Below are 25,879 nucleotides of genomic sequence, written 5' to 3'. Positions count from 1 at the left end.
TCGGATACAAGTAGAGAGGATATTGAAAGTGGACGATAAAGAAAGGGTGCACGGACGTAATTCGCTTTTCGCAACTTTTCGGATTGATGCGGAATGCCGAGGAGCGAATCCTGTACGTGAGGGAAACGATGATTGGCATTTATGGGCAAGCTACACCAACACAAGGGGAGGCAATGAATAGGATCTTTCCGTCAAGGCCAACATTTCTCGCCCATGCCGAGATCAGCCTGGTGGTGAGCTGCTCTCTCGAACCGCTGCAGTCCAAGTGCTGTCGGTAGCCCCGCGATGCTGTTTGGGCGGGGATTCCCGATTTTGACCCGGTAACACCGGAGGAACAAGGACATATTTGCAATTCAGGACAGCGAGTGCCTCGGCGGGGGGGAGAACTTGCGAATGGTGGTGTTCCCGTGGATCTGCTGCCGTCATCCTTCGAGGCTGCGTTGGCCATGGGTTTGCAAGGTGCTGCCTGAGGAATTCTGGTGAATCTTGTAGATGCCGGGGAATGAATGATGCCGGGGGAATGAATGACCCTGCCGCCGCCGCTGTCCCCGATCACCGGGAGAAACCTCTCTGCAGTCGACCTGACGTGCGGTGGCTCCGGCCCGTGCCATCTGATTGGTCGTCAGCGCGACCTACGCGGCTACGTAACAGAAAAAAGCACGGGGAAAGCACAGCGACTGCTGCAGAGTGATCTTCCGGTCTGGTTGGATATCTTGGAAGGAAGGTAGACGGTAAGGGAATAAAGGAACTTTGAATATCATCAAACTGATGGAAAGGATAGTCGGCAAATATGACCTCCACCGTTGGAGTATTAATGTGCTATCGCTTCTCGGCCTTTTGGCTTGGAATATGTGTAGTTTCTGTTCTTATCAGTTTAATCGCTGATATCTCCCGAAGGTGGGAGTGTTTGTATTAAATGGATTTTTGGAGCAGGGAGATGGCTTAAGGGCTTGCTCTGTCCTCTCCATGTATCAGCCTGGTATTGCAGTGTTTCCAGGAATGGTGCACCCAACGCTTACCCAAGTTCAAAAGCAGGTGAATGCAATGTGAATCTCTTGCCTTTGCTAGTTTGCCGTGTTGATGGCAGTCAGTGATTGTTGCATCTATTGTCTTTTCAGTTGCAGGAAACTATCGTCTTTTGTTACGGGTTTTCTGTCTTATGAACCTGCTCTGCAGTTACCTGATGAAGGTGCAGCACGCTGAAAGCCAGGACAGGGGTAACCCCAACGTGCTACAGGGAACATTCTGGAACCAGGGGCCTGCCAGGAAGGTAACTTGCCAATTTGAATGAATGGATTTGCCCTTGTCTGCCGTTTTGGGCTTCTGCGGTCGTTCTTGGAACGTATCCCACCGATGGTACGGCGGTGGCGGGGGGTGGGGTGACTGCTGTAATTTCAAAGAACCCCGTTGGGCTGAAACCTGGTGTTGTGGGATTTTTAACACAGTCAAATCAGGTTGTGGGATCCCATGACTCAGCCAATGTCAAATGGCTATCAGATCAGCCCCCACAGCCCCTTCCCAACCCCCCCGCCTCCCCCCCAACCCCGAGGCAACAAATTTATCCTAATATTTTCTTGAACAAGAAAGAAATGTCTTTGGTCTGTTTCCTGAATAGAGTGAAACCCCCATCTCTGTTTGTTTCTTCGCAAACTACTGTACGGAAGCGACCTGCTTTAGTAGCTACGTCTGTACGTAAAGATTATTCACGCAGACGATCGCCCAAGGCTGGAACTGGCTTCAGCTCCCTGGTGCCACCAGGCAGCCGTACTAACCACTGATCCACTGTGCCACCCGTACGATTTGGAACGATTTGTCATCATTTGCGGTGCAAGTAGCGAAACAGTTGTCAGTTTGTCAACTGGGTCGGATTATAATGTTGTCAGCGATCTGCAGCAATGTGAACGGAGATGTCGAATCGAGCTGCTGGTGGTGATGAGGCGCGCTTGCAGCGTGACATGTTTACACGGGGAGATCAGCTCCCTCCCCATTCTCCACAGAGAGTCGGATACAAGTAGAGAGGATATTGAAAGTGGACGATAAAGAAAGGGTGCACGGACGTAATTCGCTTTTCGCAACTTTTCGGATTGATGCGGAATGCCGAGGAGCGAATCCTGTACGTGAGGGAAACGATGATTGGCATTTATGGGCAAGCTACACCAACACAAGGGGAGGCAATGAATAGGATCTTTCCGTCAAGGCCAACATTTCTCGCCCATGCCGAGATCAGCCTGGTGGTGAGCTGCTCTCTCGAACCGCTGCAGTCCAAGTGCTGTCGGTAGCCCCGCGATGCTGTTTGGGCGGGGATTCCCGATTTTGACCCGGTAACACCGGAGGAACAAGGACATATTTGCAATTCAGGACAGCGAGTGCCTCGGCGGGGGGGAGAACTTGCGAATGGTGGTGTTCCCGTGGATCTGCTGCCGTCATCCTTCGAGGCTGCGTTGGCCATGGGTTTGCAAGGTGCTGCCTGAGGAATTCTGGTGAATCTTGTAGATGCCGGGGGAATGAATGACCCTGCCGGGGAATGAATGACCCTGCCGCCGCCGCTGTCCCCGATCACCGGGAGAAACCTCTCTGCAGTCGACCTGACGTGCGGTGGCTCCGGCCCGTGCCATCTGATTGGTCGTCAGCGCGACCTACGCGGCTACGTAACAGAAAAGCACGGGGAAAGCACAGCGACTGCTGCAGAGTGATCTTCCGGTCTGGTTGGATATCTTGGAAGGAAGGTAGACGGTAAGGGAATAAAGGAACTTTGAATATCATCAAACTGATGGAAAGGATAGTCGGCAAATATGACCTCCACCGTTGGAGTATTAATGTGCTATCGCTTCTCGGCCTTTTGGCTTGGAATATGTGTAGTTTCTGTTCTTATCAGTTTAATCGCTGATATCTCCCGAAGGTGGGAGTGTTTGTATTAAATGGATTTTTGGAGCAGGGAGATGGCTTAAGGGCTTGCTCTGTCCTCTCCATGTATCAGCCTGGTATTGCAGTGTTTCCAGGAATGGTGCACCCAACGCTTACCCAAGTTCAAAAGCAGGTGAATGCAATGTGAATCTCTTGCCTTTGCTAGTTTGCCGTGTTGATGGCAGTCAGTGATTGTTGCATCTATTGTCTTTTCAGTTGCAGGAAACTATCGTCTTTTGTTACGGGTTTTCTGTCTTATGAACCTGCTCTGCAGTTACCTGATGAAGGTGCAGCACGCTGAAAGCCAGGACAGGGGTAACCCCAACGTGCTACAGGGAACATTCTGGAACCAGGGGCCTGCCAGGAAGGTAACTTGCCAATTTGAATGAATGGATTTGCCCTTGTCTGCCGTTTTGGGCTTCTGCGGTCGTTCTTGGAACGTATCCCACCGATGGTACGGCGGTGGCGGGGGGTGGGGTGACTGCTGTAATTTCAAAGAACCCCGTTGGGCTGAAACCTGGTGTTGTGGGATTTTTAACACAGTCAAATCAGGTTGTGGGATCCCATGACTCAGCCAATGTCAAATGGCTATCAGATCAGCCCCCACAGCCCCTTCCCAACCCCCCCGCCTCCCCCCCCAACCCCGAGGCAACAAATTTATCCTAATATTTTCTTGAACAAGAAAGAAATGTCTTTAGTCTGTTTCCTGAATAGAGTGAAACCCCCATCTCTGTTTGTTTCTTCGCAAACTACTGTACGGAAGCGACCTGCTTTAGTAGCTACGTCTGTACGTAAAGATTATTCACGCAGACGATCGCCCAAGGCTGGAACTGGCTTCAGCTCCCTGGTGCCACCAGGCAGCCGTACTAACCACTGATCCACTGTGCCACCCGTACGATTTGGAACGATTTGTCATCATTTGCGGTGCAAGTAGCGAAACAGTTGTCAGTTTGTCAACTGGGTCGGATTATAATGTTGTCAGCGATCTGCAGCAATGTGAACGGAGATGTCGAATCGAGCTGCTGGTGGTGATGAGGCGCGCTTGCAGCGTGACATGTTTACACGGGGAGATCAGCTCCCTCCCCATTCTCCACAGAGAGTCGGATACAAGTAGAGAGGATATTGAAAGTGGACGATAAAGAAAGGGTGCACGGACGTAATTCGCTTTTCGCAACTTTTCGGATTGATGCGGAATGCCGAGGAGCGAATCCTGTACGTGAGGGAAACGATGATTGGCATTTATGGGCAAGCTACACCAACACAAGGGGAGGCAATGAATAGGATCTTTCCGTCAAGGCCAACATTTCTCGCCCATGCCGAGATCAGCCTGGTGGTGAGCTGCTCTCTCGAACCGCTGCAGTCCAAGTGCTGTCGGTAGCCCCGCGATGCTGTTTGGGCGGGGATTCCCGATTTTGACCCGGTAACACCGGAGGAACAAGGACATATTTGCAATTCAGGACAGCGAGTGCCTCGGCGGGGGGGAGAACTTGCGAATGGTGGTGTTCCCGTGGATCTGCTGCCGTCATCCTTCGAGGCTGCGTTGGCCATGGGTTTGCAAGGTGCTGCCTGAGGAATTCTGGTGAATCTTGTAGATGCCGGGGAATGAATGACCCTGCCGGGGAATGAATGACCCTGCCGCCGCCGCTGTCCCCGATCACCGGGAGAAACCTCTCTGCAGTCGACCTGACGTGCGGTGGCTCCGGCCCGTGCCATCTGATTGGTCGTCAGCGCGACCTACGCGGCTACGTAACAGAAAACCACGGGGAAAGCACAGCGACTGCTGCAGAGTGATCTTCCGGTCTGGTTGGATATCTTGGAAGGAAGGTAGACGGTAAGGGAATAAAGGAACTTTGAATATCATCAAACTGATGGAAAGGATAGTCGGCAAATATGACCTCCACCGTTGGAGTATTAATGTGCTATCGCTTCTCGGCCTTTTGGCTTGGAATATGTGTAGTTTCTGTTCTTATCAGTTTAATCGCTGATATCTCCCGAAGGTGGGAGTGTTTGTATTAAATGGATTTTTGGAGCAGGGAGATGGCTTAAGGGCTTGCTCTGTCCTCTCCATGTATCAGCCTGGTATTGCAGTGTTTCCAGGAATGGTGCACCCAACGCTTACCCAAGTTCAAAAGCAGGTGAATGCAATGTGAATCTCTTGCCTTTGCTAGTTTGCCGTGTTGATGGCAGTCAGTGATTGTTGCATCTATTGTCTTTTCAGTTGCAGGAAACTATCGTCTTTTGTTACGGGTTTTCTGTCTTATGAACCTGCTCTGCAGTTACCTGATGAAGGTGCAGCACGCTGAAAGCCAGGACAGGGGTAACCCCAACGTGCTACAGGGAACATTCTGGAACCAGGGGCCTGCCAGGAAGGTAACTTGCCAATTTGAATGAATGGATTTGCCCTTGTCTGCCGTTTTGGGCTTCTGCGGTCGTTCTTGGAACGTATCCCACCGATGGTACGGCGGTGGCGGGGGGTGGGGTGACTGCTGTAATTTCAAAGAACCCCGTTGGGCTGAAACCTGGTGTTGTGGGATTTTTAACACAGTCAAATCAGGTTGTGGGATCCCATGACTCAGCCAATGTCAAATGGCTATCAGATCAGCCCCCACAGCCCCTTCCCAACCCCCCCGCCTCCCCCCCCAACCCCGAGGCAACAAATTTATCCTAATATTTTCTTGAACAAGAAAGAAATGTCTTTAGTCTGTTTCCTGAATAGAGTGAAACCCCCATCTCTGTTTGTTTCTTCGCAAACTACTGTACGGAAGCGACCTGCTTTAGTAGCTACGTCTGTACGTAAAGATTATTCACGCAGACGATCGCCCAAGGCTGGAACTGGCTTCAGCTCCCTGGTGCCACCAGGCAGCCGTACTAACCACTGATCCACTGTGCCACCCGTACGATTTGGAACGATTTGTCATCATTTGCGGTGCAAGTAGCGAAACAGTTGTCAGTTTGTCAACTGGGTCGGATTATAATGTTGTCAGCGATCTGCAGCAATGTGAACGGAGATGTCGAATCGAGCTGCTGGTGGTGATGAGGCGCGCTTGCAGCGTGACATGTTTACACGGGGAGATCAGCTCCCTCCCCATTCTCCACAGAGAGTCGGATACAAGTAGAGAGGATATTGAAAGTGGACGATAAAGAAAGGGTGCACGGACGTAATTCGCTTTTCGCAACTTTTCGGATTGATGCGGAATGCCGAGGAGCGAATCCTGTACGTGAGGGAAACGATGATTGGCATTTATGGGCAAGCTACACCAACACAAGGGGAGGCAATGAATAGGATCTTTCCGTCAAGGCCAACATTTCTCGCCCATGCCGAGATCAGCCTGGTGGTGAGCTGCTCTCTCGAACCGCTGCAGTCCAAGTGCTGTCGGTAGCCCCGCGATGCTGTTTGGGCGGGGATTCCCGATTTTGACCCGGTAACACCGGAGGAACAAGGACATATTTGCAATTCAGGACAGCGAGTGCCTCGGCGGGGGGGAGAACTTGCGAATGGTGGTGTTCCCGTGGATCTGCTGCCGTCATCCTTCGAGGCTGCGTTGGCCATGGGTTTGCAAGGTGCTGCCTGAGGAATTCTGGTGAATCTTGTAGATGCCGGGGAATGAATGACCCTGCCGGGGGAATGAATGACCCTGCCGCCGCCGCTGTCCCCGATCACCGGGAGAAACCTCTCTGCAGTCGACCTGACGTGCGGTGGCTCCGGCCCGTGCCATCTGATTGGTCGTCAGCGCGACCTACGCGGCTACGTAACAGAAAAGCACGGGGAAAGCACAGCGACTGCTGCAGAGTGATCTTCCGGTCTGGTTGGATATCTTGGAAGGAAGGTAGACGGTAAGGGAATAAAGGAACTTTGAATATCATCAAACTGATGGAAAGGATAGTCGGCAAATATGACCTCCACCGTTGGAGTATTAATGTGCTATCGCTTCTCGGCCTTTTGGCTTGGAATATGTGTAGTTTCTGTTCTTATCAGTTTAATCGCTGATATCTCCCGAAGGTGGGAGTGTTTGTATTAAATGGATTTTTGGAGCAGGGAGATGGCTTAAGGGCTTGCTCTGTCCTCTCCATGTATCAGCCTGGTATTGCAGTGTTTCCAGGAATGGTGCACCCAACGCTTACCCAAGTTCAAAAGCAGGTGAATGCAATGTGAATCTCTTGCCTTTGCTAGTTTGCCGTGTTGATGGCAGTCAGTGATTGTTGCATCTATTGTCTTTTCAGTTGCAGGAAACTATCGTCTTTTGTTACGGGTTTTCTGTCTTATGAACCTGCTCTGCAGTTACCTGATGAAGGTGCAGCACGCTGAAAGCCAGGACAGGGGTAACCCCAACGTGCTACAGGGAACATTCTGGAACCAGGGGCCTGCCAGGAAGGTAACTTGCCAATTTGAATGAATGGATTTGCCCTTGTCTGCCGTTTTGGGCTTCTGCGGTCGTTCTTGGAACGTATCCCACCGATGGTACGGCGGTGGCGGGGGGTGGGGTGACTGCTGTAATTTCAAAGAACCCCGTTGGGCTGAAACCTGGTGTTGTGGGATTTTTAACACAGTCAAATCAGGTTGTGGGATCCCATGACTCAGCCAATGTCAAATGGCTATCAGATCAGCCCCCCCCCCCCCCCCCCCCCCCCCCCCCACCCCCGAGGCAACAAATTTATCCTAATATTTTCTTGAACAAGGAAGAAATGTCTTTAGTCTGTTTCCTGAATAGAGTGAAACCCCCATCTCTGTTTGTTTCTTCGCAAACTACTGTACGGAAGCGACCTGCTTTAGTAGCTACGTCTGTACGTAAAGATTATTCACGCAGACGATCGCCCAAGGCTGGAACTGGCTTCAGCTCCCTGGTGCCACCAGGCAGCCGTACTAACCACTGATCCACTGTGCCACCCGTACGATTTGGAACGATTTGTCATCATTTGCGGTGCAAGTAGCGAAACAGTTGTCAGTTTGTCAACTGGGTCGGATTATAATGTTGTCAGCGATCTGCAGCAATGTGAACGGAGATGTCGAATCGAGCTGCTGGTGGTGATGAGGCGCGCTTGCAGCGTGACATGTTTACACGGGGAGATCAGCTCCCTCCCCATTCTCCACAGAGAGTCGGATACAAGTAGAGAGGATATTGAAAGTGGACGATAAAGAAAGGGTGCACGGACGTAATTCGCTTTTCGCAACTTTTCGGATTGATGCGGAATGCCGAGGAGCGAATCCTGTACGTGAGGGAAACGATGATTGGCATTTATGGGCAAGCTACACCAACACAAGGGGAGGCAATGAATAGGATCTTTCCGTCAAGGCCAACATTTCTCGCCCATGCCGAGATCAGCCTGGTGGTGAGCTGCTCTCTCGAACCGCTGCAGTCCAAGTGCTGTCGGTAGCCCCGCGATGCTGTTTGGGCGGGGATTCCCGATTTTGACCCGGTAACACCGGAGGAACAAGGACATATTTGCAATTCAGGACAGCGAGTGCCTCGGCGGGGGGGAGAACTTGCGAATGGTGGTGTTCCCGTGGATCTGCTGCCGTCATCCTTCGAGGCTGCGTTGGCCATGGGTTTGCAAGGTGCTGCCTGAGGAATTCTGGTGAATCTTGTAGATGCCGGGGGAATGAATGACCCTGCCGCCGCCGCTGTCCCCGATCACCGGGAGAAACCTCTCTGCAGTCGACCTGACGTGCGGTGGCTCCGGCCCGTGCCATCTGATTGGTCGTCAGCGCGACCTACGCGGCTACGTAACAGATGGACAGAAAAGCACGGGGAAAGCACAGCGACTGCTGCAGAGTGATCTTCCGGTCTGGTTGGATATCTTGGAAGGAAGGTAGACGGTAAGGGAATAAAGGAACTTTGAATATCATCAAACTGATGGAAAGGATAGTCGGCAAATATGACCTCCACCGTTGGAGTATTAATGTGCTATCGCTTCTCGGCCTTTTGGCTTGGAATATGTGTAGTTTCTGTTCTTATCAGTTTAATCGCTGATATCTCCCGAAGGTGGGAGTGTTTGTATTAAATGGATTTTTGGAGCAGGGAGATGGCTTAAGGGCTTGCTCTGTCCTCTCCATGTATCAGCCTGGTATTGCAGTGTTTCCAGGAATGGTGCACCCAACGCTTACCCAAGTTCAAAAGCAGGTGAATGCAATGTGAATCTCTTGCCTTTGCTAGTTTGCCGTGTTGATGGCAGTCAGTGATTGTTGCATCTATTGTCTTTTCAGTTGCAGGAAACTATCGTCTTTTGTTACGGGTTTTCTGTCTTATGAACCTGCTCTGCAGTTACCTGATGAAGGTGCAGCACGCTGAAAGCCAGGACAGGGGTAACCCCAACGTGCTACAGGGAACATTCTGGAACCAGGGGCCTGCCAGGAAGGTAACTTGCCAATTTGAATGAATGGATTTGCCCTTGTCTGCCGTTTTGGGCTTCTGCGGTCGTTCTTGGAACGTATCCCACCGATGGTACGGCGGTGGCGGGGGGTGGGGTGACTGCTGTAATTTCAAAGAACCCCGTTGGGCTGAAACCTGGTGTTGTGGGATTTTTAACACAGTCAAATCAGGTTGTGGGATCCCATGACTCAGCCAATGTCAAATGGCTATCAGATCAGCCCCCACAGCCCCTTCCCAACCCCCCCGCCTCCCCCCCCACCCCCGAGGCAACAAATTTATCCTAATATTTTCTTGAACAAGGAAGAAATGTCTTTAGTCTGTTTCCTGAATAGAGTGAAACCCCCATCTCTGTTTGTTTCTTCGCAAACTACTGTACGGAAGCGACCTGCTTTAGTAGCTACGTCTGTACGTAAAGATTATTCACGCAGACGATCGCCCAAGGCTGGAACTGGCTTCAGCTCCCTGGTGCCACCAGGCAGCCGTACTAACCACTGATCCACTGTGCCACCCGTACGATTTGGAACGATTTGTCATCATTTGCGGTGCAAGTAGCGAAACAGTTGTCAGTTTGTCAACTGGGTCGGATTATAATGTTGTCAGCGATCTGCAGCAATGTGAACGGAGATGTCGAATCGAGCTGCTGGTGGTGATGAGGCGCGCTTGCAGCGTGACATGTTTACACGGGGAGATCAGCTCCCTCCCCATTCTCCACAGAGAGTCGGATACAAGTAGAGAGGATATTGAAAGTGGACGATAAAGAAAGGGTGCACGGACGTAATTCGCTTTTCGCAACTTTTCGGATTGATGCGGAATGCCGAGGAGCGAATCCTGTACGTGAGGGAAACGATGATTGGCATTTATGGGCAAGCTACACCAACACAAGGGGAGGCAATGAATAGGATCTTTCCGTCAAGGCCAACATTTCTCGCCCATGCCGAGATCAGCCTGGTGGTGAGCTGCTCTCTCGAACCGCTGCAGTCCAAGTGCTGTCGGTAGCCCCGCGATGCTGTTTGGGCGGGGATTCCCGATTTTGACCCGGTAACACCGGAGGAACAAGGACATATTTGCAATTCAGGACAGCGAGTGCCTCGGCGGGGGGGAGAACTTGCGAATGGTGGTGTTCCCGTGGATCTGCTGCCGTCATCCTTCGAGGCTGCGTTGGCCATGGGTTTGCAAGGTGCTGCCTGAGGAATTCTGGTGAATCTTGTAGATGCCGGGGGAATGAATGACCCTGCCGCCGCCGCTGTCCCCGATCACCGGGAGAAACCTCTCTGCAGTCGACCTGACGTGCGGTGGCTCCGGCCCGTGCCATCTGATTGGTCGTCAGCGCGACCTACGCGGCTACGTAACAGATGGACAGAAAAGCACGGGGAAAGCACAGCGACTGCTGCAGAGTGATCTTCCGGTCTGGTTGGATATCTTGGAAGGAAGGTAGACGGTAAGGGAATAAAGGAACTTTGAATATCATCAAACTGATGGAAAGGATAGTCGGCAAATATGACCTCCACCGTTGGAGTATTAATGTGCTATCGCTTCTCGGCCTTTTGGCTTGGAATATGTGTAGTTTCTGTTCTTATCAGTTTAATCGCTGATATCTCCCGAAGGTGGGAGTGTTTGTATTAAATGGATTTTTGGAGCAGGGAGATGGCTTAAGGGCTTGCTCTGTCCTCTCCATGTATCAGCCTGGTATTGCAGTGTTTCCAGGAATGGTGCACCCAACGCTTACCCAAGTTCAAAAGCAGGTGAATGCAATGTGAATCTCTTGCCTTTGCTAGTTTGCCGTGTTGATGGCAGTCAGTGATTGTTGCATCTATTGTCTTTTCAGTTGCAGGAAACTATCGTCTTTTGTTACGGGTTTTCTGTCTTATGAACCTGCTCTGCAGTTACCTGATGAAGGTGCAGCACGCTGAAAGCCAGGACAGGGGTAACCCCAACGTGCTACAGGGAACATTCTGGAACCAGGGGCCTGCCAGGAAGGTAACTTGCCAATTTGAATGAATGGATTTGCCCTTGTCTGCCGTTTTGGGCTTCTGCGGTCGTTCTTGGAACGTATCCCACCGATGGTACGGCGGTGGCGGGGGGTGGGGTGACTGCTGTAATTTCAAAGAACCCCGTTGGGCTGAAACCTGGTGTTGTGGGATTTTTAACACAGTCAAATCAGGTTGTGGGATCCCATGACTCAGCCAATGTCAAATGGCTATCAGATCAGCCCCCACAGCCCCTTCCCAACCCCCCCGCCTCCCCCCCAACCCCGAGGCAACAAATTTATCCTAATATTTTCTTGAACAAGAAAGAAATGTCTTTAGTCTGTTTCCTGAATAGAGTGAAACCCCCATCTCTGTTTGTTTCTTCGCAAACTACTGTACGGAAGCGACCTGCTTTAGTAGCTACGTCTGTACGTAAAGATTATTCACGCAGACGATCGCCCAAGGCTGGAACTGGCTTCAGCTCCCTGGTGCCACCAGGCAGCCGTACTAACCACTGATCCACTGTGCCACCCGTACGATTTGGAACGATTTGTCATCATTTGCGGTGCAAGTAGCGAAACAGTTGTCAGTTTGTCAACTGGGTCGGATTATAATGTTGTCAGCGATCTGCAGCAATGTGAACGGAGATGTCGAATCGAGCTGCTGGTGGTGATGAGGCGCGCTTGCAGCGTGACATGTTTACACGGGGAGATCAGCTCCCTCCCCATTCTCCACAGAGAGTCGGATACAAGTAGAGAGGATATTGAAAGTGGACGATAAAGAAAGGGTGCACGGACGTAATTCGCTTTTCGCAACTTTTCGGATTGATGCGGAATGCCGAGGAGCGAATCCTGTACGTGAGGGAAACGATGATTGGCATTTATGGGCAAGCTACACCAACACAAGGGGAGGCAATGAATAGGATCTTTCCGTCAAGGCCAACATTTCTCGCCCATGCCGAGATCAGCCTGGTGGTGAGCTGCTCTCTCGAACCGCTGCAGTCCAAGTGCTGTCGGTAGCCCCGCGATGCTGTTTGGGCGGGGATTCCCGATTTTGACCCGGTAACACCGGAGGAACAAGGACATATTTGCAATTCAGGACAGCGAGTGCCTCGGCGGGGGGGAGAACTTGCGAATGGTGGTGTTCCCGTGGATCTGCTGCCGTCATCCTTCGAGGCTGCGTTGGCCATGGGTTTGCAAGGTGCTGCCTGAGGAATTCTGGTGAATCTTGTAGATGCCGGGGGAATGAATGACCCTGCCGGGGAATGAATGACCCTGCCGCCGCCGCTGTCCCCGATCACCGGGAGAAACCTCTCTGCAGTCGACCTGACGTGCGGTGGCTCCGGCCCGTGCCATCTGATTGGTCGTCAGCGCGACCTACGCGGCTACGTAACAGAAAAGCACGGGGAAAGCACAGCGACTGCTGCAGAGTGATCTTCCGGTCTGGTTGGATATCTTGGAAGGAAGGTAGACGGTAAGGGAATAAAGGAACTTTGAATATCATCAAACTGATGGAAAGGATAGTCGGCAAATATGACCTCCACCGTTGGAGTATTAATGTGCTATCGCTTCTCGGCCTTTTGGCTTGGAATATGTGTAGTTTCTGTTCTTATCAGTTTAATCGCTGATATCTCCCGAAGGTGGGAGTGTTTGTATTAAATGGATTTTTGGAGCAGGGAGATGGCTTAAGGGCTTGCTCTGTCCTCTCCATGTATCAGCCTGGTATTGCAGTGTTTCCAGGAATGGTGCACCCAACGCTTACCCAAGTTCAAAAGCAGGTGAATGCAATGTGAATCTCTTGCCTTTGCTAGTTTGCCGTGTTGATGGCAGTCAGTGATTGTTGCATCTATTGTCTTTTCAGTTGCAGGAAACTATCGTCTTTTGTTACGGGTTTTCTGTCTTATGAACCTGCTCTGCAGTTACCTGATGAAGGTGCAGCACGCTGAAAGCCAGGACAGGGGTAACCCCAACGTGCTACAGGGAACATTCTGGAACCAGGGGCCTGCCAGGAAGGTAACTTGCCAATTTGAATGAATGGATTTGCCCTTGTCTGCCGTTTTGGGCTTCTGCGGTCGTTCTTGGAACGTATCCCACCGATGGTACGGCGGTGGCGGGGGGTGGGGTGACTGCTGTAATTTCAAAGAACCCCGTTGGGCTGAAACCTGGTGTTGTGGGATTTTTAACACAGTCAAATCAGGTTGTGGGATCCCATGACTCAGCCAATGTCAAATGGCTATCAGATCAGCCCCCACAGCCCCTTCCCAACCCCCCCGCCTCCCCCCCCACCCCCGAGGCAACAAATTTATCCTAATATTTTCTTGAACAAGGAAGAAATGTCTTTAGTCTGTTTCCTGAATAGAGTGAAACCCCCATCTCTGTTTGTTTCTTCGCAAACTACTGTACGGAAGCGACCTGCTTTAGTAGCTACGTCTGTACGTAAAGATTATTCACGCAGACGATCGCCCAAGGCTGGAACTGGCTTCAGCTCCCTGGTGCCACCAGGCAGCCGTACTAACCACTGATCCACTGTGCCACCCGTACGATTTGGAACGATTTGTCATCATTTGCGGTGCAAGTAGCGAAACAGTTGTCAGTTTGTCAACTGGGTCGGATTATAATGTTGTCAGCGATCTGCAGCAATGTGAACGGAGATGTCGAATCGAGCTGCTGGTGGTGATGAGGCGCGCTTGCAGCGTGACATGTTTACACGGGGAGATCAGCTCCCTCCCCATTCTCCACAGAGAGTCGGATACAAGTAGAGAGGATATTGAAAGTGGACGATAAAGAAAGGGTGCACGGACGTAATTCGCTTTTCGCAACTTTTCGGATTGATGCGGAATGCCGAGGAGCGAATCCTGTACGTGAGGGAAACGATGATTGGCATTTATGGGCAAGCTACACCAACACAAGGGGAGGCAATGAATAGGATCTTTCCGTCAAGGCCAACATTTCTCGCCCATGCCGAGATCAGCCTGGTGGTGAGCTGCTCTCTCGAACCGCTGCAGTCCAAGTGCTGTCGGTAGCCCCGCGATGCTGTTTGGGCGGGGATTCCCGATTTTGACCCGGTAACACCGGAGGAACAAGGACATATTTGCAATTCAGGACAGCGAGTGCCTCGGCGGGGGGGAGAACTTGCGAATGGTGGTGTTCCCGTGGATCTGCTGCCGTCATCCTTCGAGGCTGCGTTGGCCATGGGTTTGCAAGGTGCTGCCTGAGGAATTCTGGTGAATCTTGTAGATGCCGGGGGAATGAATGACCCTGCCGCCGCCGCTGTCCCCGATCACCGGGAGAAACCTCTCTGCAGTCGACCTGACGTGCGGTGGCTCCGGCCCGTGCCATCTGATTGGTCGTCAGCGCGACCTACGCGGCTACGTAACAGATGGACAGAAAAGCACGGGGAAAGCACAGCGACTGCTGCAGAGTGATCTTCCGGTCTGGTTGGATATCTTGGAAGGAAGGTAGACGGTAAGGGAATAAAGGAACTTTGAATATCATCAAACTGATGGAAAGGATAGTCGGCAAATATGACCTCCACCGTTGGAGTATTAATGTGCTATCGCTTCTCGGCCTTTTGGCTTGGAATATGTGTAGTTTCTGTTCTTATCAGTTTAATCGCTGATATCTCCCGAAGGTGGGAGTGTTTGTATTAAATGGATTTTTGGAGCAGGGAGATGGCTTAAGGGCTTGCTCTGTCCTCTCCATGTATCAGCCTGGTATTGCAGTGTTTCCAGGAATGGTGCACCCAACGCTTACCCAAGTTCAAAAGCAGGTGAATGCAATGTGAATCTCTTGCCTTTGCTAGTTTGCCGTGTTGATGGCAGTCAGTGATTGTTGCATCTATTGTCTTTTCAGTTGCAGGAAACTATCGTCTTTTGTTACGGGTTTTCTGTCTTATGAACCTGCTCTGCAGTTACCTGATGAAGGTGCAGCACGCTGAAAGCCAGGACAGGGGTAACCCCAACGTGCTACAGGGAACATTCTGGAACCAGGGGCCTGCCAGGAAGGTAACTTGCCAATTTGAATGAATGGATTTGCCCTTGTCTGCCGTTTTGGGCTTCTGCGGTCGTTCTTGGAACGTATCCCACCGATGGTACGGCGGTGGCGGGGGGTGGGGTGACTGCTGTAATTTCAAAGAACCCCGTTGGGCTGAAACCTGGTGTTGTGGGATTTTTAACACAGTCAAATCAGGTTGTGGGATCCCATGACTCAGCCAATGTCAAATGGCTATCAGATCAGCCCCCACAGCCCCTTCCCAACCCCCCCGCCTCCCCCCCCACCCCGAGGCAACAAATTTATCCTAATATTTTCTTGAACAAGGAAGAAATGTCTTTAGTCTGTTTCCTGAATAGAGTGAAACCCCCATCTCTGTTTGTTTCTTCGCAAACTACTGTACGGAAGCGACCTGCTTTAGTAGCTACGTCTGTACGTAAAGATTATTCACGCAGACGATCGCCCAAGGCTGGAACTGGCTTCAGCTCCCTGGTGCCACCAGGCAGCCGTACTAACCACTGATCCACTGTGCCACCCGTACGATTTGGAACGATTTGTCATCATTTGCGGTGCAAGTAGCGAAACAGTTGTCAGTTTGTCAACTGGGTCGGATTATAATGTTGTCAGCGATCTGCAGCAATGTGAACGGAGATGTCGAATCGAGCTGCTGGTGGTGATGAGGCGCGCTTGCAGCGTGACATGTTTACACGGGGAGATCAGCTCCCTCCCCATTCTCCACAGAGAGTCGGATACAAGTAGAGAGGATATTGAAAGTGGACGATAAAGAAAGGGTGCACGGACGTAATTCGCTTTTCGCAACTTTTCGGATTGATGCGGAATGCCGAGGAGCGAATCCTGTACGTGAGGGAAACGATGATTGGCATTTATGGGCAAGCTACACCAACACAAGGGGAGGCAATGAATAGGATCTTTCCGTCAAGGCCAACATTTCTCGCCCATGCCGAGATCAGCCTGGTGGTGAGCTGCTCTCTCGAACCGCTGCAGTCCAAGTGCTGTCGGTAGCCCCGCGATGCTGTTTGGGCGGGGATTCCCGATTTTGACCCGGTAACACCGGAGGAACAAGGACATATTTGCAATTCAGGACAGCGAGTGCCTCGGCGGGGGGGAGAACTTGCGAATGGTGGTGTTCCCGTGGATCTGCTGCCGTCATCCTTCGAGGCTGCGTTGGCCATGGGTTTGCAAGGTGCTGCCTGAGGAATTCTGGTGAATCTTGTAGATGCCGGGGGAATGAATGACCCTGCCGCCGCCGCTGTCCCCGATCACCGGGAGAAACCTCTCTGCAGTCGACCTGACGTGCGGTGGCTCCGGCCCGTGCCATCTGATTGGTCGTCAGCGCGACCTACGCGGCTACGTAACAGATGGACAGAAAAGCACGGGGAAAGCACAGCGACTGCTGCAGAGTGATCTTCCGGTCTGGTTGGATATCTTGGAAGGAAGGTAGACGGTAAGGGAATAAAGGAACTTTGAATATCATCAAACTGATGGAAAGGATAGTCGGCAAATATGACCTCCACCGTTGGAGTATTAATGTGCTATCGCTTCTCGGCCTTTTGGCTTGGAATATGTGTAGTTTCTGTTCTTATCAGTTTAATCGCTGATATCTCCCGAAGGTGGGAGTGTTTGTATTAAATGGATTTTTGGAGCAGGGAGATGGCTTAAGGGCTTGCTCTGTCCTCTCCATGTATCAGCCTGGTATTGCAGTGTTTCCAGGAATGGTGCACCCAACGCTTACCCAAGTTCAAAAGCAGGTGAATGCAATGTGAATCTCTTGCCTTTGCTAGTTTGCCGTGTTGATGGCAGTCAGTGATTGTTGCATCTATTGTCTTTTCAGTTGCAGGAAACTATCGTCTTTTGTTACGGGTTTTCTGTCTTATGAACCTGCTCTGCAGTTACCTGATGAAGGTGCAGCACGCTGAAAGCCAGGACAGGGGTAACCCCAACGTGCTACAGGGAACATTCTGGAACCAGGGGCCTGCCAGGAAGGTAACTTGCCAATTTGAATGAATGGATTTGCCCTTGTCTGCCGTTTTGGGCTTCTGCGGTCGTTCTTGGAACGTATCCCACCGATGGTACGGCGGTGGCGGGGGGTGGGGTGACTGCTGTAATTTCAAAGAACCCCGTTGGGCTGAAACCTGGTGTTGTGGGATTTTTAACACAGTCAAATCAGGTTGTGGGATCCCATGACTCAGCCAATGTCAAATGGCTATCAGATCAGCCCCCACAGCCCCTTCCCAACCCCCCCGCCTCCCCCCCCACCCCCGAGGCAACAAATTTATCCTAATATTTTCTTGAACAAGAAAGAAATGTCTTTAGTCTGTTTCCTGAATAGAGTGAAACCCCCATCTCTGTTTGTTTCTTCGCAAACTACTGTACGGAAGCGACCTGCTTTAGTAGCTACGTCTGTACGTAAAGATTATTCACGCAGACGATCGCCCAAGGCTGGAACTGGCTTCAGCTCCCTGGTGCCACCAGGCAGCCGTACTAACCACTGATCCACTGTGCCACCCGTACGATTTGGAACGATTTGTCATCATTTGCGGTGCAAGTAGCGAAACAGTTGTCAGTTTGTCAACTGGGTCGGATTATAATGTTGTCAGCGATCTGCAGCAATGTGAACGGAGATGTCGAATCGAGCTGCTGGTGGTGATGAGGCGCGCTTGCAGCGTGACATGTTTACACGGGGAGATCAGCTCCCTCCCCATTCTCCACAGAGAGTCGGATACAAGTAGAGAGGATATTGAAAGTGGACGATAAAGAAAGGGTGCACGGACGTAATTCGCTTTTCGCAACTTTTCGGATTGATGCGGAATGCCGAGGAGCGAATCCTGTACGTGAGGGAAACGATGATTGGCATTTATGGGCAAGCTACACCAACACAAGGGGAGGCAATGAATAGGATCTTTCCGTCAAGGCCAACATTTCTCGCCCATGCCGAGATCAGCCTGGTGGTGAGCTGCTCTCTCGAACCGCTGCAGTCCAAGTGCTGTCGGTAGCCCCGCGATGCTGTTTGGGCGGGGATTCCCGATTTTGACCCGGTAACACCGGAGGAACAAGGACATATTTGCAATTCAGGACAGCGAGTGCCTCGGCGGGGGGGAGAACTTGCGAATGGTGGTGTTCCCGTGGATCTGCTGCCGTCATCCTTCGAGGCTGCGTTGGCCATGGGTTTGCAAGGTGCTGCCTGAGGAATTCTGGTGAATCTTGTAGATGCCGGGGGAATGAATGGGGGAATGAATGACCCTGCCGCCGCCGCTGTCCCCGATCACCGGGAGAAACCTCTCTGCAGTCGACCTGACGTGCGGTGGCTCCGGCCCGTGCCATCTGATTGGTCGTCAGCGCGACCTACGCGGCTACGTAACAGAAAAGCACGGGGAAAGCACAGCGACTGCTGCAGAGTGATCTTCCGGTCTGGTTGGATATCTTGGAAGGAAGGTAGACGGTAAGGGAATAAAGGAACTTTGAATATCATCAAACTGATGGAAAGGATAGTCGGCAAATATGACCTCCACCGTTGGAGTATTAATGTGCTATCGCTTCTCGGCCTTTTGGCTTGGAATATGTGTAGTTTCTGTTCTTATCAGTTTAATCGCTGATATCTCCCGAAGGTGGGAGTGTTTGTATTAAATGGATTTTTGGAGCAGGGAGATGGCTTAAGGGCTTGCTCTGTCCTCTCCATGTATCAGCCTGGTATTGCAGTGTTTCCAGGAATGGTGCACCCAACGCTTACCCAAGTTCAAAAGCAGGTGAATGCAATGTGAATCTCTTGCCTTTGCTAGTTTGCCGTGTTGATGGCAGTCAGTGATTGTTGCATCTATTGTCTTTTCAGTTGCAGGAAACTATCGTCTTTTGTTACGGGTTTTCTGTCTTATGAACCTGCTCTGCAGTTACCTGATGAAGGTGCAGCACGCTGAAAGCCAGGACAGGGGTAACCCCAACGTGCTACAGGGAACATTCTGGAACCAGGGGCCTGCCAGGAAGGTAACTTGCCAATTTGAATGAATGGATTTGCCCTTGTCTGCCGTTTTGGGCTTCTGCGGTCGTTCTTGGAACGTATCCCACCGATGGTACGGCGGTGGCGGGGGGTGGGGTGACTGCTGTAATTTCAAAGAACCCCGTTGGGCTGAAACCTGGTGTTGTGGGATTTTTAACACAGTCAAATCAGGTTGTGGGATCCCATGACTCAGCCAATGTCAAATGGCTATCAGATCAGCCCCCACAGCCCCTTCCCAACCCCCCCGCCTCCCCCCCCACCCCCGAGGCAACAAATTTATCCTAATATTTTCTTGAACAAGGAAGAAATGTCTTTAGTCTGTTTCCTGAATAGAGTGAAACCCCCATCTCTGTTTGTTTCTTCGCAAACTACTGTACGGAAGCGACCTGCTTTAGTAGCTACGTCTGTACGTAAAGATTATTCACGCAGACGATCGCCCAAGGCTGGAACTGGCTTCAGCTCCCTGGTGCCACCAGGCAGCCGTACTAACCACTGATCCACTGTGCCACCCGTACGATTTGGAACGATTTGTCATCATTTGCGGTGCAAGTAGCGAAACAGTTGTCAGTTTGTCAACTGGGTCGGATTATAATGTTGTCAGCGATCTGCAGCAATGTGAACGGAGATGTCGAATCGAGCTGCTGGTGGTGATGAGGCGCGCTTGCAGCGTGACATGTTTACACGGGGAGATCAGCTCCCTCCCCATTCTCCACAGAGAGTCGGATACAAGTAGAGAGGATATTGAAAGTGGACGATAAAGAAAGGGTGCACGGACGTAATTCGCTTTTCGCAACTTTTCGGATTGATGCGGAATGCCGAGGAGCGAATCCTGTACGTGAGGGAAACGATGATTGGCATTTATGGGCAAGCTACACCAACACAAGGGGAGGCAATGAATAGGATCTTTCCGTCAAGGCCAACATTTCTCGCCCATGCCGAGATCAGCCTGGTGGTGAGCTGCTCTCTCGAACCGCTGCAGTCCAAGTGCTGTCGGTAGCCCCGCGATGCTGTTTGGGCGGGGATTCCCGATTTTGACCCGGTAACACCGGAGGAACAAGGACATATTTGCAATTCAGGACAGCGAGTGCCTCGGCGGGGGGGAGAACTTGCGAATGGTGGTGTTCCCGTGGATCTGCTGCCGTCATCCTTCGAGGCTGCGTTGGCCATGGGTTTGCAAGGTGCTGCCTGAGGAATTCTGGTGAATCTTGTAGATGCCGGGGGAATGAATGACCCTGCCGCCGCCGCTGTCCCCGATCACCGGGAGAAACCTCTCTGCAGTCGACCTGACGTGCGGTGGCTCCGGCCCGTGCCATCTGATTGGTCGTCAGCGCGACCTACGCGGCTACGTAACAGATGGACAGAAAAGCACGGGGAAAGCACAGCGACTGCTGCAGAGTGATCTTCCGGTCTGGTTGGATATCTTGGAAGGAAGGTAGACGGTAAGGGAATAAAGGAACTTTGAATATCATCAAACTGATGGAAAGGATAGTCGGCAAATATGACCTCCACCGTTGGAGTATTAATGTGCTATCGCTTCTCGGCCTTTTGGCTTGGAATATGTGTAGTTTCTGTTCTTATCAGTTTAATCGCTGATATCTCCCGAAGGTGGGAGTGTTTGTATTAAATGGATTTTTGGAGCAGGGAGATGGCTTAAGGGCTTGCTCTGTCCTCTCCATGTATCAGCCTGGTATTGCAGTGTTTCCAGGAATGGTGCACCCAACGCTTACCCAAGTTCAAAAGCAGGTGAATGCAATGTGAATCTCTTGCCTTTGCTAGTTTGCCGTGTTGATGGCAGTCAGTGATTGTTGCATCTATTGTCTTTTCAGTTGCAGGAAACTATCGTCTTTTGTTACGGGTTTTCTGTCTTATGAACCTGCTCTGCAGTTACCTGATGAAGGTGCAGCACGCTGAAAGCCAGGACAGGGGTAACCCCAACGTGCTACAGGGAACATTCTGGAACCAGGGGCCTGCCAGGAAGGTAACTTGCCAATTTGAATGAATGGATTTGCCCTTGTCTGCCGTTTTGGGCTTCTGCGGTCGTTCTTGGAACGTATCCCACCGATGGTACGGCGGTGGCGGGGGGTGGGGTGACTGCTGTAATTTCAAAGAACCCCGTTGGGCTGAAACCTGGTGTTGTGGGATTTTTAACACAGTCAAATCAGGTTGTGGGATCCCATGACTCAGCCAATGTCAAATGGCTATCAGATCAGCCCCCACAGCCCCTTCCCAACCCCCCCGCCTCCCCCCCCACCCCCGAGGCAACAAATTTATCCTAATATTTTCTTGAACAAGGAAGAAATGTCTTTAGTCTGTTTCCTGAATAGAGTGAAACCCCCATCTCTGTTTGTTTCTTCGCAAACTACTGTACGGAAGCGACCTGCTTTAGTAGCTACGTCTGTACGTAAAGATTATTCACGCAGACGATCGCCCAAGGCTGGAACTGGCTTCAGCTCCCTGGTGCCACCAGGCAGCCGTACTAACCACTGATCCACTGTGCCACCCGTACGATTTGGAACGATTTGTCATCATTTGCGGTGCAAGTAGCGAAACAGTTGTCAGTTTGTCAACTGGGTCGGATTATAATGTTGTCAGCGATCTGCAGCAATGTGAACGGAGATGTCGAATCGAGCTGCTGGTGGTGATGAGGCGCGCTTGCAGCGTGACATGTTTACACGGGGAGATCAGCTCCCTCCCCATTCTCCACAGAGAGTCGGATACAAGTAGAGAGGATATTGAAAGTGGACGATAAAGAAAGGGTGCACGGACGTAATTCGCTTTTCGCAACTTTTCGGATTGATGCGGAATGCCGAGGAGCGAATCCTGTACGTGAGGGAAACGATGATTGGCATTTATGGGCAAGCTACACCAACACAAGGGGAGGCAATGAATAGGATCTTTCCGTCAAGGCCAACATTTCTCGCCCATGCCGAGATCAGCCTGGTGGTGAGCTGCTCTCTCGAACCGCTGCAGTCCAAGTGCTGTCGGTAGCCCCGCGATGCTGTTTGGGCGGGGATTCCCGATTTTGACCCGGTAACACCGGAGGAACAAGGACATATTTGCAATTCAGGACAGCGAGTGCCTCGGCGGGGGGGAGAACTTGCGAATGGTGGTGTTCCCGTGGATCTGCTGCCGTCATCCTTCGAGGCTGCGTTGGCCATGGGTTTGCAAGGTGCTGCCTGAGGAATTCTGGTGAATCTTGTAGATGCCGGGGGAATGAATGACCCTGCCGCCGCCGCTGTCCCCGATCACCGGGAGAAACCTCTCTGCAGTCGACCTGACGTGCGGTGGCTCCGGCCCGTGCCATCTGATTGGTCGTCAGCGCGACCTACGCGGCTACGTAACAGATGGACAGAAAAGCACGGGGAAAGCACAGCGACTGCTGCAGAGTGATCTTCCGGTCTGGTTGGATATCTTGGAAGGAAGGTAGACGGTAAGGGAATAAAGGAACTTTGAATATCATCAAACTGATGGAAAGGATAGTCGGCAAATATGACCTCCACCGTTGGAGTATTAATGTGCTATCGCTTCTCGGCCTTTTGGCTTGGAATATGTGTAGTTTCTGTTCTTATCAGTTTAATCGCTGATATCTCCCGAAGGTGGGAGTGTTTGTATTAAATGGATTTTTGGAGCAGGGAGATGGCTTAAGGGCTTGCTCTGTCCTCTCCATGTATCAGCCTGGTATTGCAGTGTTTCCAGGAATGGTGCACCCAACGCTTACCCAAGTTCAAAAGCAGGTGAATGCAATGTGAATCTCTTGCCTTTGCTAGTTTGCCGTGTTGATGGCAGTCAGTGATTGTTGCATCTATTGTCTTTTCAGTTGCAGGAAACTATCGTCTTTTGTTACGGGTTTTCTGTCTTATGAACCTGCTCTGCAGTTACCTGATGAAGGTGCAGCACGCTGAAAGCCAGGACAGGGGTAACCCCAACGTGCTACAGGGAACATTCTGGAACCAGGGGCCTGCCAGGAAGGTAACTTGCCAATTTGAATGAATGGATTTGCCCTTGTCTGCCGTTTTGGGCTTCTGCGGTCGTTCTTGGAACGTATCCCACCGATGGTACGGCGGTGGCGGGGGGTGGGGTGACTGCTGTAATTTCAAAGAACCCCGTTGGGCTGAAACCTGGTGTTGTGGGATTTTTAACACAGTCAAATCAGGTTGTGGGATCCCATGACTCAGCCAATGTCAAATGGCTATCAGATCAGCCCCCACAGCCCCTTCCCAACCCCCCCGCCTCCCCCCCCAACCCCGAGGCAACAAATTTATCCTAATATTTTCTTGAACAAGGAAGAAATGTCTTTAGTCTGTTTCCTGAATAGAGTGAAACCCCCATCTCTGTTTGTTTCTTCGCAAACTACTGTACGGAAGCGACCTGCTTTAGTAGCTACGTCTGTACGTAAAGATTATTCACGCAGACGATCGCCCAAGGCTGGAACTGGCTTCAGCTCCCTGGTGCCACCAGGCAGCCGTACTAACCACTGATCCACTGTGCCACCCGTACGATTTGGAACGATTTGTCATCATTTGCGGTGCAAGTAGCGAAACAGTTGTCAGTTTGTCAACTGGGTCGGATTATAATGTTGTCAGCGATCTGCAGCAATGTGAACGGAGATGTCGAATCGAGCTGCTGGTGGTGATGAGGCGCGCTTGCAGCGTGACATGTTTACACGGGGAGATCAGCTCCCTCCCCATTCTCCACAGAGAGTCGGATACAAGTAGAGAGGATATTGAAAGTGGACGATAAAGAAAGGGTGCACGGACGTAATTCGCTTTTCGCAACTTTTCGGATTGATGCGGAATGCCGAGGAGCGAATCCTGTACGTGAGGGAAACGATGATTGGCATTTATGGGCAAGCTACACCAACACAAGGGGAGGCAATGAATAGGATCTTTCCGTCAAGGCCAACATTTCTCGCCCATGCCGAGATCAGCCTGGTGGTGAGCTGCTCTCTCGAACCGCTGCAGTCCAAGTGCTGTCGGTAGCCCCGCGATGCTGTTTGGGCGGGGATTCCCGATTTTGACCCGGTAACACCGGAGGAACAAGGACATATTTGCAATTCAGGACAGCGAGTGCCTCGGCGGGGGGGAGAACTTGCGAATGGTGGTGTTCCCGTGGATCTGCTGCCGTCATCCTTCGAGGCTGCGTTGGCCATGGGTTTGCAAGGTGCTGCCTGAGGAATTCTGGTGAATCTTGTAGATGCCGGGGGAATGAATGACCCTGGGGGAATGAATGACCCTGCCGCCGCCGCTGTCCCCGATCACCGGGAGAAACCTCTCTGCAGTCGACCTGACGTGCGGTGGCTCCGGCCCGTGCCATCTGATTGGTCGTCAGCGCGACCTACGCGGCTACGTAACAGAAAAGCACGGGGAAAGCACAGCGACTGCTGCAGAGTGATCTTCCGGTCTGGTTGGATATCTTGGAAGGAAGGTAGACGGTAAGGGAATAAAGGAACTTTGAATATCATCAAACTGATGGAAAGGATAGTCGGCAAATATGACCTCCACCGTTGGAGTATTAATGTGCTATCGCTTCTCGGCCTTTTGGCTTGGAATATGTGTAGTTTCTGTTCTTATCAGTTTAATCGCTGATATCTCCCGAAGGTGGGAGTGTTTGTATTAAATGGATTTTTGGAGCAGGGAGATGGCTTAAGGGCTTGCTCTGTCCTCTCCATGTATCAGCCTGGTATTGCAGTGTTTCCAGGAATGGTGCACCCAACGCTTACCCAAGTTCAAAAGCAGGTGAATGCAATGTGAATCTCTTGCCTTTGCTAGTTTGCCGTGTTGATGGCAGTCAGTGATTGTTGCATCTATTGTCTTTTCAGTTGCAGGAAACTATCGTCTTTTGTTACGGGTTTTCTGTCTTATGAACCTGCTCTGCAGTTACCTGATGAAGGTGCAGCACGCTGAAAGCCAGGACAGGGGTAACCCCAACGTGCTACAGGGAACATTCTGGAACCAGGGGCCTGCCAGGAAGGTAACTTGCCAATTTGAATGAATGGATTTGCCCTTGTCTGCCGTTTTGGGCTTCTGCGGTCGTTCTTGGAACGTATCCCACCGATGGTACGGCGGTGGCGGGGGGTGGGGTGACTGCTGTAATTTCAAAGAACCCCGTTGGGCTGAAACCTGGTGTTGTGGGATTTTTAACACAGTCAAATCAGGTTGTGGGATCCCATGACTCAGCCAATGTCAAATGGCTATCAGATCAGCCCCCACAGCCCCTTCCCAACCCCCCCGCCTCCCCCCCCACCCCCGAGGCAACAAATTTATCCTAATATTTTCTTGAACAAGGAAGAAATGTCTTTAGTCTGTTTCCTGAATAGAGTGAAACCCCCATCTCTGTTTGTTTCTTCGCAAACTACTGTACGGAAGCGACCTGCTTTAGTAGCTACGTCTGTACGTAAAGATTATTCACGCAGACGATCGCCCAAGGCTGGAACTGGCTTCAGCTCCCTGGTGCCACCAGGCAGCCGTACTAACCACTGATCCACTGTGCCACCCGTACGATTTGGAACGATTTGTCATCATTTGCGGTGCAAGTAGCGAAACAGTTGTCAGTTTGTCAACTGGGTCGGATTATAATGTTGTCAGCGATCTGCAGCAATGTGAACGGAGATGTCGAATCGAGCTGCTGGTGGTGATGAGG

At 51.4% G+C, this 25,879-nt stretch overlaps 13 non-coding genes across 13 annotated transcripts; all 13 read left to right on the top strand.

Annotated features, from left to right (window-relative positions):
- The first annotated feature begins 821 nt into the window (after window positions 1–821).
- LOC132809799 (U2 spliceosomal RNA) lies at window positions 822–1,013 on the top strand. The gene has a single exon (XR_009642544.1). It is a non-coding gene; the product is annotated as a U2 spliceosomal RNA (small nuclear RNA).
- Window positions 1,014–2,823: 1,810 nt separating this feature from the next.
- On the top strand, window positions 2,824–3,015 carry LOC132809796 (U2 spliceosomal RNA). Its single transcript, XR_009642542.1, has one exon. It is a non-coding gene; the product is annotated as a U2 spliceosomal RNA (small nuclear RNA).
- Window positions 3,016–4,825: 1,810 nt separating this feature from the next.
- LOC132809795 (U2 spliceosomal RNA) lies at window positions 4,826–5,017 on the top strand. Its single transcript, XR_009642541.1, has one exon. It is a non-coding gene; the product is annotated as a U2 spliceosomal RNA (small nuclear RNA).
- A 1,811-nt stretch (window positions 5,018–6,828) lies between these two features.
- On the top strand, window positions 6,829–7,020 carry LOC132809794 (U2 spliceosomal RNA). The gene has a single exon (XR_009642540.1). It is a non-coding gene; the product is annotated as a U2 spliceosomal RNA (small nuclear RNA).
- Window positions 7,021–8,809: 1,789 nt separating this feature from the next.
- On the top strand, window positions 8,810–9,001 carry LOC132809793 (U2 spliceosomal RNA). Its single transcript, XR_009642539.1, has one exon. It is a non-coding gene; the product is annotated as a U2 spliceosomal RNA (small nuclear RNA).
- Window positions 9,002–10,800: 1,799 nt separating this feature from the next.
- Window positions 10,801–10,992, top strand: LOC132809792 (U2 spliceosomal RNA). The gene has a single exon (XR_009642538.1). It is a non-coding gene; the product is annotated as a U2 spliceosomal RNA (small nuclear RNA).
- Window positions 10,993–12,802: 1,810 nt separating this feature from the next.
- Window positions 12,803–12,994, top strand: LOC132809791 (U2 spliceosomal RNA). The gene has a single exon (XR_009642536.1). It is a non-coding gene; the product is annotated as a U2 spliceosomal RNA (small nuclear RNA).
- Window positions 12,995–14,793: 1,799 nt separating this feature from the next.
- LOC132809790 (U2 spliceosomal RNA) lies at window positions 14,794–14,985 on the top strand. Its single transcript, XR_009642535.1, has one exon. It is a non-coding gene; the product is annotated as a U2 spliceosomal RNA (small nuclear RNA).
- A 1,798-nt stretch (window positions 14,986–16,783) lies between these two features.
- On the top strand, window positions 16,784–16,975 carry LOC132809789 (U2 spliceosomal RNA). Its single transcript, XR_009642534.1, has one exon. It is a non-coding gene; the product is annotated as a U2 spliceosomal RNA (small nuclear RNA).
- A 1,803-nt stretch (window positions 16,976–18,778) lies between these two features.
- LOC132809788 (U2 spliceosomal RNA) lies at window positions 18,779–18,970 on the top strand. The gene has a single exon (XR_009642533.1). It is a non-coding gene; the product is annotated as a U2 spliceosomal RNA (small nuclear RNA).
- A 1,799-nt stretch (window positions 18,971–20,769) lies between these two features.
- LOC132809786 (U2 spliceosomal RNA) lies at window positions 20,770–20,961 on the top strand. Its single transcript, XR_009642532.1, has one exon. It is a non-coding gene; the product is annotated as a U2 spliceosomal RNA (small nuclear RNA).
- Window positions 20,962–22,760: 1,799 nt separating this feature from the next.
- LOC132809784 (U2 spliceosomal RNA) lies at window positions 22,761–22,952 on the top strand. Its single transcript, XR_009642530.1, has one exon. It is a non-coding gene; the product is annotated as a U2 spliceosomal RNA (small nuclear RNA).
- Window positions 22,953–24,761: 1,809 nt separating this feature from the next.
- LOC132809783 (U2 spliceosomal RNA) lies at window positions 24,762–24,953 on the top strand. Its single transcript, XR_009642529.1, has one exon. It is a non-coding gene; the product is annotated as a U2 spliceosomal RNA (small nuclear RNA).
- The last annotated feature ends 926 nt before the right edge of the window (window positions 24,954–25,879 follow it).

This window comes from Hemiscyllium ocellatum, unplaced genomic scaffold, assembly GCF_020745735.1.
Source record: "Hemiscyllium ocellatum isolate sHemOce1 unplaced genomic scaffold, sHemOce1.pat.X.cur. scaffold_1333_pat_ctg1, whole genome shotgun sequence".
NCBI lineage: Eukaryota > Metazoa > Chordata > Chondrichthyes > Orectolobiformes > Hemiscylliidae > Hemiscyllium > Hemiscyllium ocellatum.
Note: the sequence above shows the minus strand (reverse complement) of the source record. Positions and strands in the feature narration are given on the sequence as shown.